General features: G+C 38.7%; 1 pseudogene; it reads right to left on the minus strand.

Moving 5' to 3' along the window:
* Nucleotides 1-6472: 6472 nt before the first annotated feature.
* On the minus strand, nt 6473-7907 carry LOC141761224 (type-2 ice-structuring protein-like; annotated as a pseudogene).
* Between the last annotated feature and the right edge of the window lie 5001 nt (nt 7908-12908).

A 12908-nucleotide genomic window follows, 5' to 3' on the forward strand; every position in this document is an offset into this window, starting at 1 on the left:
TTATCTTCAGCCGACTTGACTACTGTAATGGCGTCTTTACTGGTCTTCCTAAAAAATTGATGAGACAGCTGCAGCTGATTCAGAATGCTGCTGGTCAATGCTGGAACTAAACATACTCCCTGCCCTACACCCATTTTCTCTCCCATAATCCCCCCTCGGCGTCAACCTCGAACAACTTTGGAAAACCATCTCCACAAACAAGACACCCACCACCTCCATCCCCTCCACGATGGAATCAGCCTCTGTCTCCGCAGCCTGATAAGGATGTTCCTTTACAAAATGTTGCAAGCACAGATTGATATGTGCTGGGTCCAGGATTCAAGGCTAATGATACACGTGACTGTTTCCAGGATAAGATGGGGCCCTGTGTGATGAGAGCTTCTTCTATCTCAGTTCTAATAAGTAGTAGAAAAAGAATGGTGAATCTGCGAAGAAACAGGAAGATTTTTACTGATTGTGCAAATTTATCAAATTTAGCATTGATTCCTTGCCAGCCAAACCACGTCCCAAAAAATATTAATAATGCTTCTAGTCTTCCTAAAAAATCGATCAGACAGCTGCAGCTGATTCAGAATGCTACTGCTAGAGTCCTCATTAAGACCAAGAAAGTGGATCATATCAGTCCAGTTCTGAGGTCTCTACACTGGCTCCCTGTCACTCAGAGAATTGATTTCAACATACTGCTGCTGGTTTACAAAGAACTAAATGGTTTAGGGCCAAAATATATTTCTGATCTTCTGCTATGTTATGAACCATCCAGACCTCTCAGGTCATCTGGATCAGGTCTGCTTAGTGTCCCCAGAGTCAGAACTAAACATGCAGAAGCAGCCTTCAGTTTTTATGCATCAAATATTTGGAACAAGCTCCCAGAAACCTGCAGGACCGCTACAACTCTGAGTTCTTTTAAAACAAAGCTTAAAACTTTCCTTTTTGCTGCTGCCTTTAATTAAACCAGATAATGATCTGATACTGCACTAGAGCTTTTACTCTTTTGTGTTTGATTCTATTTTAGCTTCTATCCTAGCTTTTATTTTTAGCTTGTTTTTATTTTCTAATCTTTAATGTTTTTATGTTTTTATGTTTTTATAACTGTTTTAATTATGTCTTAATGTTCTTTTGCACTTTGTCGCAATGTTCTTGAATGTTTATGTAAAGCACTTTGAATTTCCCTGTTGTTGAAATGTGCTATACAAATAAAGCTGGCTTGCCTTGCCTTTCAAAAACAACTTTTTCTCTGCGGTCAAAAACTGTTTGCTGTCCAGTTTGCTGCAAACAAAAAAAGACATGAACTTTTATTAACAGATATTCAGGCTTCATTAGAAAATCTAAATATAACTTTGAATATAAAAAAATAACACTCCCTACAGCCCCATTATAAACAATCATAATCTCATATATTCAGGTAACCCTAGCCCGATATGGGTGCTGTCCATGGTGCTTATTTTCCAATATAACCACATAGGGCTGGGCAATGTGGCCTAAATTTTCTATCACAATATTGATTATTTCATATCTCGATAATGATATACTGTATATCAAAATATATTATGTTTTCTGGTAATTCAATAAATAAATAGAATAAATATGAAATAATTACATACTTCAACGAATATTTATTTAGTGTTCTGATATCTACTTGTAGAAAAAAACATCACTAGGAAATGGGTGATTCCTGACCCCCTTTACTTCACCTAAAAATGAACATATTATTATTATTATTATAAATGTTATGTAATGGAACGAACAATTGACTTTCACTCTTGAAATATACGTTCTTTTTTTTCTATAGAGAATTCAATACAGTTGTTACATAAAGAATAAATGTTCCAGTTTTTCATTATAAAAATTGCAGTAAATATATACCACAGTATAAAAATAATAAAAAAATAAAATAAATTATACAACAAATAATAAGTGCAGGGAAAGGAAAATATATAAATAAATAAATAAATAAACCAAAAAAAGCAATCTAATAGTTTTTGCCCAATTATAATTTTTGAGTTTTAAGTTTTCAATAGTAGTCAAGTACATTTTAAAATTAGTATCTTGAAAAGTATAAAAGGAGGGAAGTCTTTAAACCATATAATTTTATGGATATAGTATTTTGCTAGGATATTAATCAAATGAATTATGTATATAAAAATGTAATTGTCTCCTAACATGATAATGTGTTTTGAAATCTTAAAAACATCTTGATTGCTGATAAAGTAAAAAAAATTAAAAAAAATTAAAAACTTTTTATTGGCAGATATGTATGATGTGGTATACAAGATTCAAAAGTATAATATACAGAAAAAAAACAAAAACAAGGTGTATCCAAACATCTAAACAACCCAAGCAGATAAATATGCAGTAAATATACTGTAAAACTGCAGTACGGTATCAATTAGACAGACAAGGGAAAGACACATGAGCAGGTAAATTAATACAACTGACTTAACAGGTGAGTCTCATTTATGAAGCAACACAGAGAGGTTGCTATAATATGAAAAATTAAAGGATGCCATTTCTTAGCGACATGATCATTACATCCTCTGAGTGAATATTTACATCCCAATAGGAGATTTCCAGGCAGAAAGCATTCTACAACGCTCCAAAAGAGTGGTAAAGGCAGTTATGTCCTTTTCTTATATAATTAAGATTGAAGTTGGCATTCCAAAAATTGCCAGAAGAGGGCATAGTTGTACCTTGATCTCTAGAGCAATAGTTAGAATATCAAAAACATAGCACCAAAAATGTCACCAATATATATATATATATAAACTTGATGGAAATTTATGTCTGAAATAAGTGCTGGCAAGTTAAAAAGCACATTTTGATATAAAAAAAGACAAAAGTTAGGAGTTTGTATCAATCAAGGTTTTATTTCAACAATCAGTGATTTTACAGCTGACGTCTTGATGGTGTCTGAATCAGTTTATTATATAGTAAAGTTTATTGTGATCTCACCAGAATCGTGTCGACGCTGTTTTAGGCTCTTCAAACTAAAATTACAAACAAAAACAGTTGTCAGTCGTAAATGACAGCAGAGGTGTTGTTCTCACAAAATGGGTGAATATAGTAATAAAATAAAGAAATAACAAATACAATTTACAAGTTCTCATCTTCGGTCCTACTCTCACCTATGGTCATGAGGGTTGGGTCATGACCAAAAGAACGAGGTCGCGGGTACAAGCGGCCGAAATGGGTTTCCTCAGGAGGGTGGCTGGCGTCTCCCTTAGAGATAGGGTGAGAAGCTCAGTTATCCGTGAGGGACTCGGAGTAGAGCCGCTGCTTCTTTGCGTCGAAAGGAGCAAGTTGAGGTGGTTCGGGCATCTAGTACGGATGCCCCCTGGACGCCTCCCTTGGGAGGTGTTCCAGGCACGACCAGCTGGGAGGAGACCACGGGGAAGACCCAGGACTAGGTGGAGAGATTATATCTCCACACTGGCCTGGGAACGCCTCGGGATCCCCCAGTCAGAGCTGGTTAATGTGGCCCGGGAAAGGGAAGTTTGGGGTCCCCTGCTGGAGCTGTTGCCCCTGCGACCCAAACCCGGATAAGGGATTGAAGATGGATGGATGGAAGTTCTCATCCAGTGTCTCTGAATTCATTGTTCAGTTATCTCTTTCAGTATGCCAAATAGTGAGTTGAGTGGTTTTTGTATCAGAATGACTCTCTTTTCTCTTCCTAGCTGCAACTAACAATTATTTTCATTATCAATTAATCTGCAGACCAATAAATCAATGTATTGTTTGCTCTATGAAATGTCAGAAAATAGTAAAAAAAATCACATTCACAAGGAATCCATCGGTACCAACCATGTCATACTAGCTTGTCATGAAGGAGGTTAAATAACGCTCCAAACTTACGCTAAATGTTGTCGAGGAAAAACTGTCATGGCCATTTTCAAAGGTGTCCCTTGACCTGCAGGGGTGTAACAAAGTAGGGGGCTCATCCGTGATTAAAACCACATGCAGTTTGGGGGCAAGCCATAGTCAAGTCAGCACACTGACACACTGACAGCTGCCGTTGCCTGTTGGGCTGCAGTTTGCCATGTTATGATTTTGAGCATACTTGTTATGCTAAATGCAGTACCTATGAGGGTTTCTGGACAATATTTCCCATTTTTTTGTGTTGTTAATTGATTTCCAATAATAAATATGTACATATTTTTGCATAAAGCAGCATATTTGCCCACTCCCATGTTGATAAGAGTATTACATATTCGACCAACTCCCTTTAAGGTATATTTTGAACAGATACAAAATATGAGATTAATTTGCGATAATGGCGATTAATCATGGATGATCATGCGATTAATCGTGATGAATATAATATTCCGTTTCTACCAACAGATCCCCCGAAATGTTACACACACAGAGGAAATTTCCCGCAATATGTTTTCACTTCCTGCCTTACAACAGCGTCTTCCATCATATCAATTAAAGGGTATTGATCCTATAAACGCTCCTCTCTGGAGAGGCCGGTGTAATCAAACTTCCTCTCAAATGACTCCAGAGCTGATGGAAGATGCCTGAAGGAAAGCAACCCACAGCTCTGACAAACACAAGAGTAGTACTGTGTGTGTGTTTTTTTTAGTTTGTCTTGTTGAAAGGATAGGAGGAGAAATGCATTTCAACAGGGCCCAGTCAATATAATTGAACATGATTATTGATTAAAAAACAAACTAAAAAGACCCAAAAAACAATAAAAGTAACTGAGGGGTTAAAAACTCCTTAAAAGAAATGTGCACTGACAAATAACTGCCAGTACCAATTTAAGAAAAGCTTGTTTAATTTGAAACTGTCATAAGCTGAGTTTTGTTGACGCATGTGATAGTTGCATTTATCCTCTTTATGATATTTTAACCATGTGTTGTTGTTTATCATTTGACCACCTTTAACCATATAACCATTTGATTATTTTCAACAATATTCAATTTCATTATGTCCATTCACCATTTTGAAAACTACTCGTCTTGAGTTACTTTAAAGGTGATTCATTATATTTTACTGTGTGATTTCTATGATGTGGAAGATGAAGGAATGAGGCCTTGAAAATTGAAGAGCTAAACAGTTCTTAGAAAAGATTTGATAAGAATAAGGAAGGTTTTACTTTTGAGTTTTATCTTTATGTTTTACTAGATGTGATTTTTATATCCAAAAAAACAAGCATTTTGATGTGCATTTGTAACTGCGTAGGTAAATCGCAAGTGCTTCAAACATGTAAGGTGTGTGCGTTTATCTCTCTTTTTTGTGAACTTAGCGTGCCAAGTAAAGTTCATGTTCCTGTGTTAACTGTGTGCAAGGCAGGTGCAAAAACCACAAGTTTGCAGAAGCAACAGGTAAACGGGAAAAGCAACTGTTGCAAACAGGAAAACATCTGCTTAGACAGGGTGCTTCTGTTCTGAGCTGGTGCAGAGTTGCGGGCAGAGTACATGTATATAACACATGAAGTTGAACCGCTTCGAGGCTCGCTTTCCTGATGCTCCGAGAGGTAAGTTCAGTGCTCTCCGCTCTACGGCAAACATTACTGAGATGAAGTAAATACCGAGGCCATGCTGTTATGTTATTAAAGGGAGAATCAGTGAACAGAGTTAAAGATGTAACTTTATGTTTGATTGATTGCTTTGAATAGATCGAACAGTAGGCCAGTAGTTTAATAACATAGTTTACTCCAAGTCGAGAATGGAGCCGGCTAATAGCCGAGGAGGAGTTCAGATTGGGGGTACTACGATAACAACGGGACGTTCACACTGAGAACTAGCCGTTTCTCTCGGGAGCTACGGGATCGCTAGCAACCGTGATACTGATCCTTGAGTGTTATAGGCGGCAGATTAATGAACGTGCCGTTTTTGACACTCTGAGGGCAATCGTCTTGTAAGCTCTCGGTTTATAAATAAAATAGGCGGTAGAAGGTATTGAAACAACTCCTAGAAATAGGATCATAGTGGTAGAGGTCTTTCTGACGCTTGTTTTAACAGTCTCTAATTTTAGTTTAGGTTGTCTATATAAACAGTATATACACATGCTGTAGCAAAAAAAAAGAACATACAGTTGTATTTCAGTGGCTTTAAGATAGCATGAACCCGTTTTAGATAATAACTGAATATCCAGTACAGTGTATTTGTATATGTGTTTTTAATTAAAAACTATAAAGCTCAACTTCTTCTTTCACCTCTTTTCCTGTTGACAAAACTCAAACTGCATGTTCTGTGTGATGGAGATTCTCCTGTGTGCAATCATTAGGCTCACAGACTGGCTTTTTTTCAATGCTTGAGTCTTTTAATTGTGTAGAAGATAAGAAAAACACTCCAGAATGAAAAGGCCAAACAGGCAACATTCATTAAGTAGTTTAACAGTTACAGGAAAGAAGTATAGATCACTACATGCAAGAGGCTACAGATGATGAAGACACAGATAATCACACATCCACCCAACACTCCTGTGGTTGTGATAGGTACTGCATGTTTCTCTCTTATCCAAAGAGATATCATGGCTTTTTGGCGCAGACAAACGGCCATAGGCGAGAGCAAGGCTGGTCGTCAAATTTCTTCTGAGCTGTAAAAAGACATAGGGAGTTATTAAAGGGACTGTATGTAACTTTTTACACGTATAAATTATTTTTTATTTCAAATGAGGGAACAGGTTGTAGCCCAACTTAAAAAAAATGACAACTTTCTGTGTTTCCTCTGTCAGCCTGTAGACTGCTTTTAATGTGTAATATATATATTTACCTCCATGGTTCATCACCAGACAGCCTGTATTACCATTGCCATCAGGCTGTCCTCGAGCCCAGTAGTTGAAATTAAAAGGTGTACCATCACTCCAGAATCAAGTACCAGTCTAAAAGATTAGAATACAATATAATACAATAGACAGTATGGTTTAAACACGCTTTTTAGTTTGTTGCTTTACATTGTGTTTAATCAGTGACATACCTGTTGTGAATCGGAGCCTCCGAGCCATGTCAGTGGATAATTATGAGTGACAGTCTGTATCACATTCTGAATCAAGTTATACTCCTTGAAGCTGTGGACTGATGCTAGGATTCCACCATGGTGCTCACAATATTTCTATAAAGGACAGAGAGAGTGGAGTTATAGAATATGTCAATTAACAACATGTGTAACAGCAGAATGGACGCAGCGTAGAAGCGCTCTGCACTGAACAGCTGATTACCTCAGCATTAGCCCAGGTCATGGGTGTTGGAACGTAAAGGAAACAGCGACCACTGGAATCAGTCCAATCACTGAAGCAAGGTGAAGACCACTTGAACACGTGACTCTTCACTGAAAACACAATTAGAAAAGATCTGAACAAGGATTATCAGAGCGTTTTCACTTAAAACGGCTGGAAATGGAGCTGAAGAGAGTGAGAACAGTTAAGTTTCAGCCGTAAAACCGAAACAACGAGGTGAAAGACACTTTCAGTGATCTCATCATCTCAAATCATCTACCTGTCTCTTAGACCCCATTCCTAATGGCATTGGACAAAAGACTTGTCACTGTACCTGTCTTGTTAGATCTTCTTATAAAAAGCGTCTCGAGATAACTTCTGTTATGATTTGACGCTAATTAAAAATAAATTGAATTTCATTTAATTTTGCAGAGCTGATCATAAGAATGACTATATTCATTTGCACAATGCATTTCTGTAAAAAATCTGAACAAATACCAACTCACCTTCTGGAATGAGCAGTCCTGTCTTCTCAACAAGCTTTGCCTCTGGAACAGCTGGAGGTTTGACACACACACACACACACACACACACACACACACACACACACACACACACTTAGTGACTCGGTTAATGTGCTGCTGTCACTCTACATTCACAATAACTGCTGCCCTACGTTAACATTCACAAGCAGCTCTGGTCAGAGCCATCACGGCACAGACGAGTAGAGACACAGTCAGCATCTTCATGGTTGAGAAAATGATGATGATGATGGTGATCTTTAACAAAGAGAAACAGACATGTTAGTTATACTTCTGAAGAACATGAGGACTAGAGTCCATTAGAGGAAGAAGAGATGATGATAAGAGAGATGAAGCCGACCTTCTGCAGGATTATCTTCTTTCTTGTCTGTCAGCTTGTAGCTTCAGTCTTCCTGTGTGGAGGTGCTGAACAAGAGAAACACCAGCTCTTATATACTGTGAATTATCTATCCATCTTTGTTTTAAATAAATATCTCAACGTACTCCACCCCTGTGATCATATCGATGGCTACAGTATTTGTACAGGGTCATCAGAAGACCACTTGCCACTCTGTTGTTTTCCATCCATCCATCTGCAACCGCTTATCCCGTTAGGGGTCGCGGGGGGGCTGGAGCCGATCCCAGCCGACATTGGGCGAAGGCAGGGTACACCCTGGACAGGTCGCCAGTCCATCGCAGGGCTGACACAGAGACAGACAACCATTCACGCTCACACTCACACCTACGGGCAATTTAGAGTCCACAATTAACCTAACCTGCATGTCTTTGGACTGTGGGAGGAAACCGGAGTACCCGGAGAAAACCCACGCTAACACGGGGAGAACATGCAAACTCCACACAGAAGGGTCCCAAGCCGGATTCGAACCTGCAACCCTCTAGCTGTGAGGCGCCAGTGCTAACCACTGCACCACCGTGCAGCCCTCTGTTGTTTTCTTTAATAGATAAACAAAGTTTGAGCGATGAGACGGTGAAATTCTTCTCTTACTTGGCAGAGAAATGGTGAAGCTTGACACATAAGATTGAAACATAGATATTAAAGTATCATATCAAATGATGAAGTGAAACACATCAGGTACAGTGTAGTGGACTGACCTTTCAGCCCCAAGGCCCAAGAGGAGCTGCAGATGTCCAGGTGCAAAATGTTTGTAACTGTATTCAGGTGGAGCAGGGTGTTGCTGAAAAAGACCATCCGTTCTCATTTACACCTTCCGTGGGTAAATATAAGCTGAAAAATATTGGCAATGGTTGTTATCTTTAGGATTCATATTCAAACATCCTTTTCTGGAAATTCTACTGAACTAGGGAACAGATCCAAAACAATCAAATAAAGGAGCCACGTCACACTACAGTGTAGAGGCAGGGTCACCTTTACTGGATGGGTTAAAACATTTTTCACCAGGAATTACAGTGAGAATAATAATAGTACTAAGCTAGTCATTATGAGGTAGAAGTTTTTCCAATAATCATGGAGTAATATCAGTGTAATACATTCATAATAATCCAATACCAATAGAACAACACAAATTATTGCCAGAACATGCCGAAATTCTTTCTTGACCAAATGCTCGATTCGGATTGGTCAATCACGGCGGTCTGTAGTTTCTCTACAACAGTCCGTTGCTATGGGTGCAGCTCTGATGTCGGACTCTGGCGGATCGTTTTCGTGTCAAAATATTGATTTCTTCAGTAAGTAGCTGTGTAATAAGCGGGATAATGTTAGCGGGTCGTTGTTGTGAAAGAATCCCCTTCAGGGCGATGAGAGTGTCGGGGATTCTTTCACAACAACGACCGGCTCGCTGTACATTATCCCTTACACATTAATATTAACAAAATACTGTTATCATATGAAACCAGAAAACCTAAGGGATCCATCGCTACCAACCATGTCATGCTAACATCTGTAGAAGTAATCCCTTTTTAACTATATAAAAATGTGATAAACAATGATAAAAGTATTAATCCTATAACCCTGTGTTTATTACTGAAACAGCATACAATCATAGTGCTGCTGTATAGACCCCCAATGCTGTAACTCACAGCTGTAGTGATGTAATGCTTGTAATGAACTCAAATCACCTCGCAGCTGCAAGAGGCCCAAAACAAAGAATCTGTCTCTGACATAAAGGATGTCGGTGAGATACCTAGATCATATGTATGGTATAGGGTATATGCTGATTAGTAAGATATTTTGACAGAGACCAGTAGAAGTGAAGAATATTAAAATGTATGATGGCAGGATAGGAGGGATGAGTTCTTTGTTCCAAGTATATAAGGTTATGATGTAAAGCCCACGGACAGTCATGTCCGGACCGGCTCGGGTTTTGGTTGTGTTTGTGTCTGTTGATATTAAACACAATGAAAACTCTGCTTCTTGCAATATTCTTGTACAGCATCAAGTGATTCATTTGAGTAACCTGTGTTGACTTTCTGACACCATTAAAATTGAACATTGAAGAAAATTGAACTGAGATCTCAGCCGTTCCAGGCCCAAGGCTTGAGATTTCAAGACTCAACACATCCTCCATCACATCGTGTTGTAAAAAGTTTTGCGTGTATTAATTTGCAATCATGAGACTCAAAGACTGGCTTTTTTTCAATGCTTGAGTCTTTTAATTGTGTAGAAGATAAGAATAACACTCCAGAATGAAAAGGCCTAAAAGGCTACATTCATTAAGTAGTTTAACAGTAACAGGAAAGAAGTATAGATCACTACATGCAAGAGGCTACAGATGATGAAGACACAGATAATCACACATCCACCGAACACTCCTGTGGTTGTGATAGGTACTGCATGTTCCTCTGTTATCCAAAGAGATATCATGGCTTTCTGGCGCAGACGAACGGCTTTGTGACATAGCAAGGCTGATCGTCAAATTTCAGTTCATCTGTAAAAAGACAGAGGGAGTTATTTAGGGATAAATTGTCTGCTTTCTCAGACAATCAATGAACCATAAAAACTATGTATCTAATGAGGCCAAATACTAAATATTTTAAAATTTTGCACAAAAACTAGAGGACACAGAATTTTTTTTAGAGGTTTATCAATAAATACATATATATATATAAGCCCTACACTGAGTCTTGCTGTGCATTCATGGAGTACTTAAAGTGACTGATGGGGGTGGAACTAGGGATGTCCATAATTAACCGTTTAACTGTTAACCAACATTAAACATTTTAATCGATTAACGTCACCTTAAGAGGCGGAGCCGGAGTTGCAGGATACAGGAAGTCGGCTCCGGTCTCTCCAGCTCGCTTGAGTGGAGCGGAGGAGTTGTAGTTTCATAGCATTTATTCACCGACAAATAAACTGTACAAACACTGTCTGCTACACCTACGTGGGACTCAGTTGTCTGTTGTCCTGATACAACGCAGCTGGTACACCGCTGCATGCAAGGCACAAATCTTGTCGGTTAACGGTTAAAACCGGTTAACGAGGGTCGGTTATCGGTTAAGAACATTTTTCAAAATTAGCATCCCTAGGTCGAACGATATGTTTTTTTCAGGATTGATACCGACTATTAGCAATCAGGGAGACCGATAACCAATATTGTGAACCGATACACATTTGCAGTAAAAATGAAAATATTGGCTTAAAAAATGGGAACAACATCAACTCCAACCCAAAACTTTGAAGCAGAAAAGTTCAAATTTGATATTTTATAACTTTATGACTGACTCCATCAAATGCTTTGCACAAACCTTCACCTGCCTGGCCAAGCTAAAGAGGAAGTGGTTTCAGTGTGCCAATTTGTCTTGAAGCCAATGGAATGATATATTGTCAGTTGTCCAATAGTTAGTTTAATGTGCCTTGTCCGTTGGAAACCAACCTACCGACCATTATCATCACTTGTACTGATGTCTGCATTGATAATTCTTTAACCAAAACCCTGCTAAGACCTCAGGAAAAATCCTTTCTCACGCTCTATATATATATTTACCTGAATAGTTCATCACCAGACAATGTCCAGTCCCATTATTATTATCAGGCTGTCCTCGATCCCAGTTGTCGTACTTAAAAGGTTTACCATCAATCCAGAACCAGGTACCCTCCTAGAAGATCAGAATACAATAGACAGTATGGTTTAAACACTCTTTTTAATTTGTTGTTTTACATTGTGTTTAATCAGTGACATACCTGTTGTGCATCAGTGCCTCCGAGCCATGCCTCTGTATCGTTCGAAGTGACACTATGTACCACATTCTGAATATTGTTGTACTCATCGCGGTTGTTTACTGATGGAAGGTTTCCACCATAGTCCTGACAATGTCTCTATAAAGGATAGAAAGAGTGGAATGGTGTGGAGACACACAAATGACACATTACATATCAAGTAATGCAAAGACAGAAATATATCAATTAACAACATGTGTAACAGCAGAATGGACGCAGCATAGAAGCATTCTGCACTGAACAGCTGATTACCTCAGCATCAGCCCATTTCTTGCGATTTGGAATGTAGAGGAAACAGTGACCACTCCACTCAGTCCAATAAGTGGGGCAAGGTAAGGACCTCTTGACCATGTGACTCTTCACTGAAAACACATTTAGAAAAGGTCTGAACATGGAGGCACCAATGTAGATTTGAGTGAAAACAGAAAAGTTTCAGCTGTGAAACCAAAACAACGAGGTGAAAGACACTGTGCAGAGCTGAACTCACCTTCTTGAATGAGCGGTCCTGTCCTCTCACCTGGCTCTGCCTCTGGAACAGCTGGAAATTTGACACAGCATTTAGTGACTCGGTTCATGTGCTGCTGTTACTCTACGTTCACAATAATAGCATGCAAACGCTATTTGCTCCCTATTCATTCCAGTGAAGAAGGACAACACGTGGTTACTTCCGGTTGTAAACTAACTGAATAATCAGCAAAATGCGTGTAAAGTATGAAAAGTAAAAGTATTCATCGTGCAGTAAAATGTTCCGTGTCAGTGTTTTACTATTATTAATGATGTTTCTGGATTAATATTACTGCTGCAATAACGTGTATGTTGCATTTTTATGGAGCTTTTTTCCTATCTTTACTCAGGTCTTTCAATTTGAGAACATGACTCATTGATTTCACGATCAGATTTTGCAATGCTTTCCCTCAAAACCCTGTCCTCGCACTCAAATAGCCCCTACTCGCACTTAAATTTGTTCTGCTTCTGCTCAAACTGTATGCTTGCACTCAAGATATATTGTTGCTTGCACAGATTTCATGCACTCC

The sequence above is a fragment of the Sebastes fasciatus genome, chromosome 22 (assembly GCF_043250625.1).
Source record: "Sebastes fasciatus isolate fSebFas1 chromosome 22, fSebFas1.pri, whole genome shotgun sequence".
NCBI classification, from domain to species: domain Eukaryota; kingdom Metazoa; phylum Chordata; class Actinopteri; order Perciformes; family Sebastidae; genus Sebastes; species Sebastes fasciatus.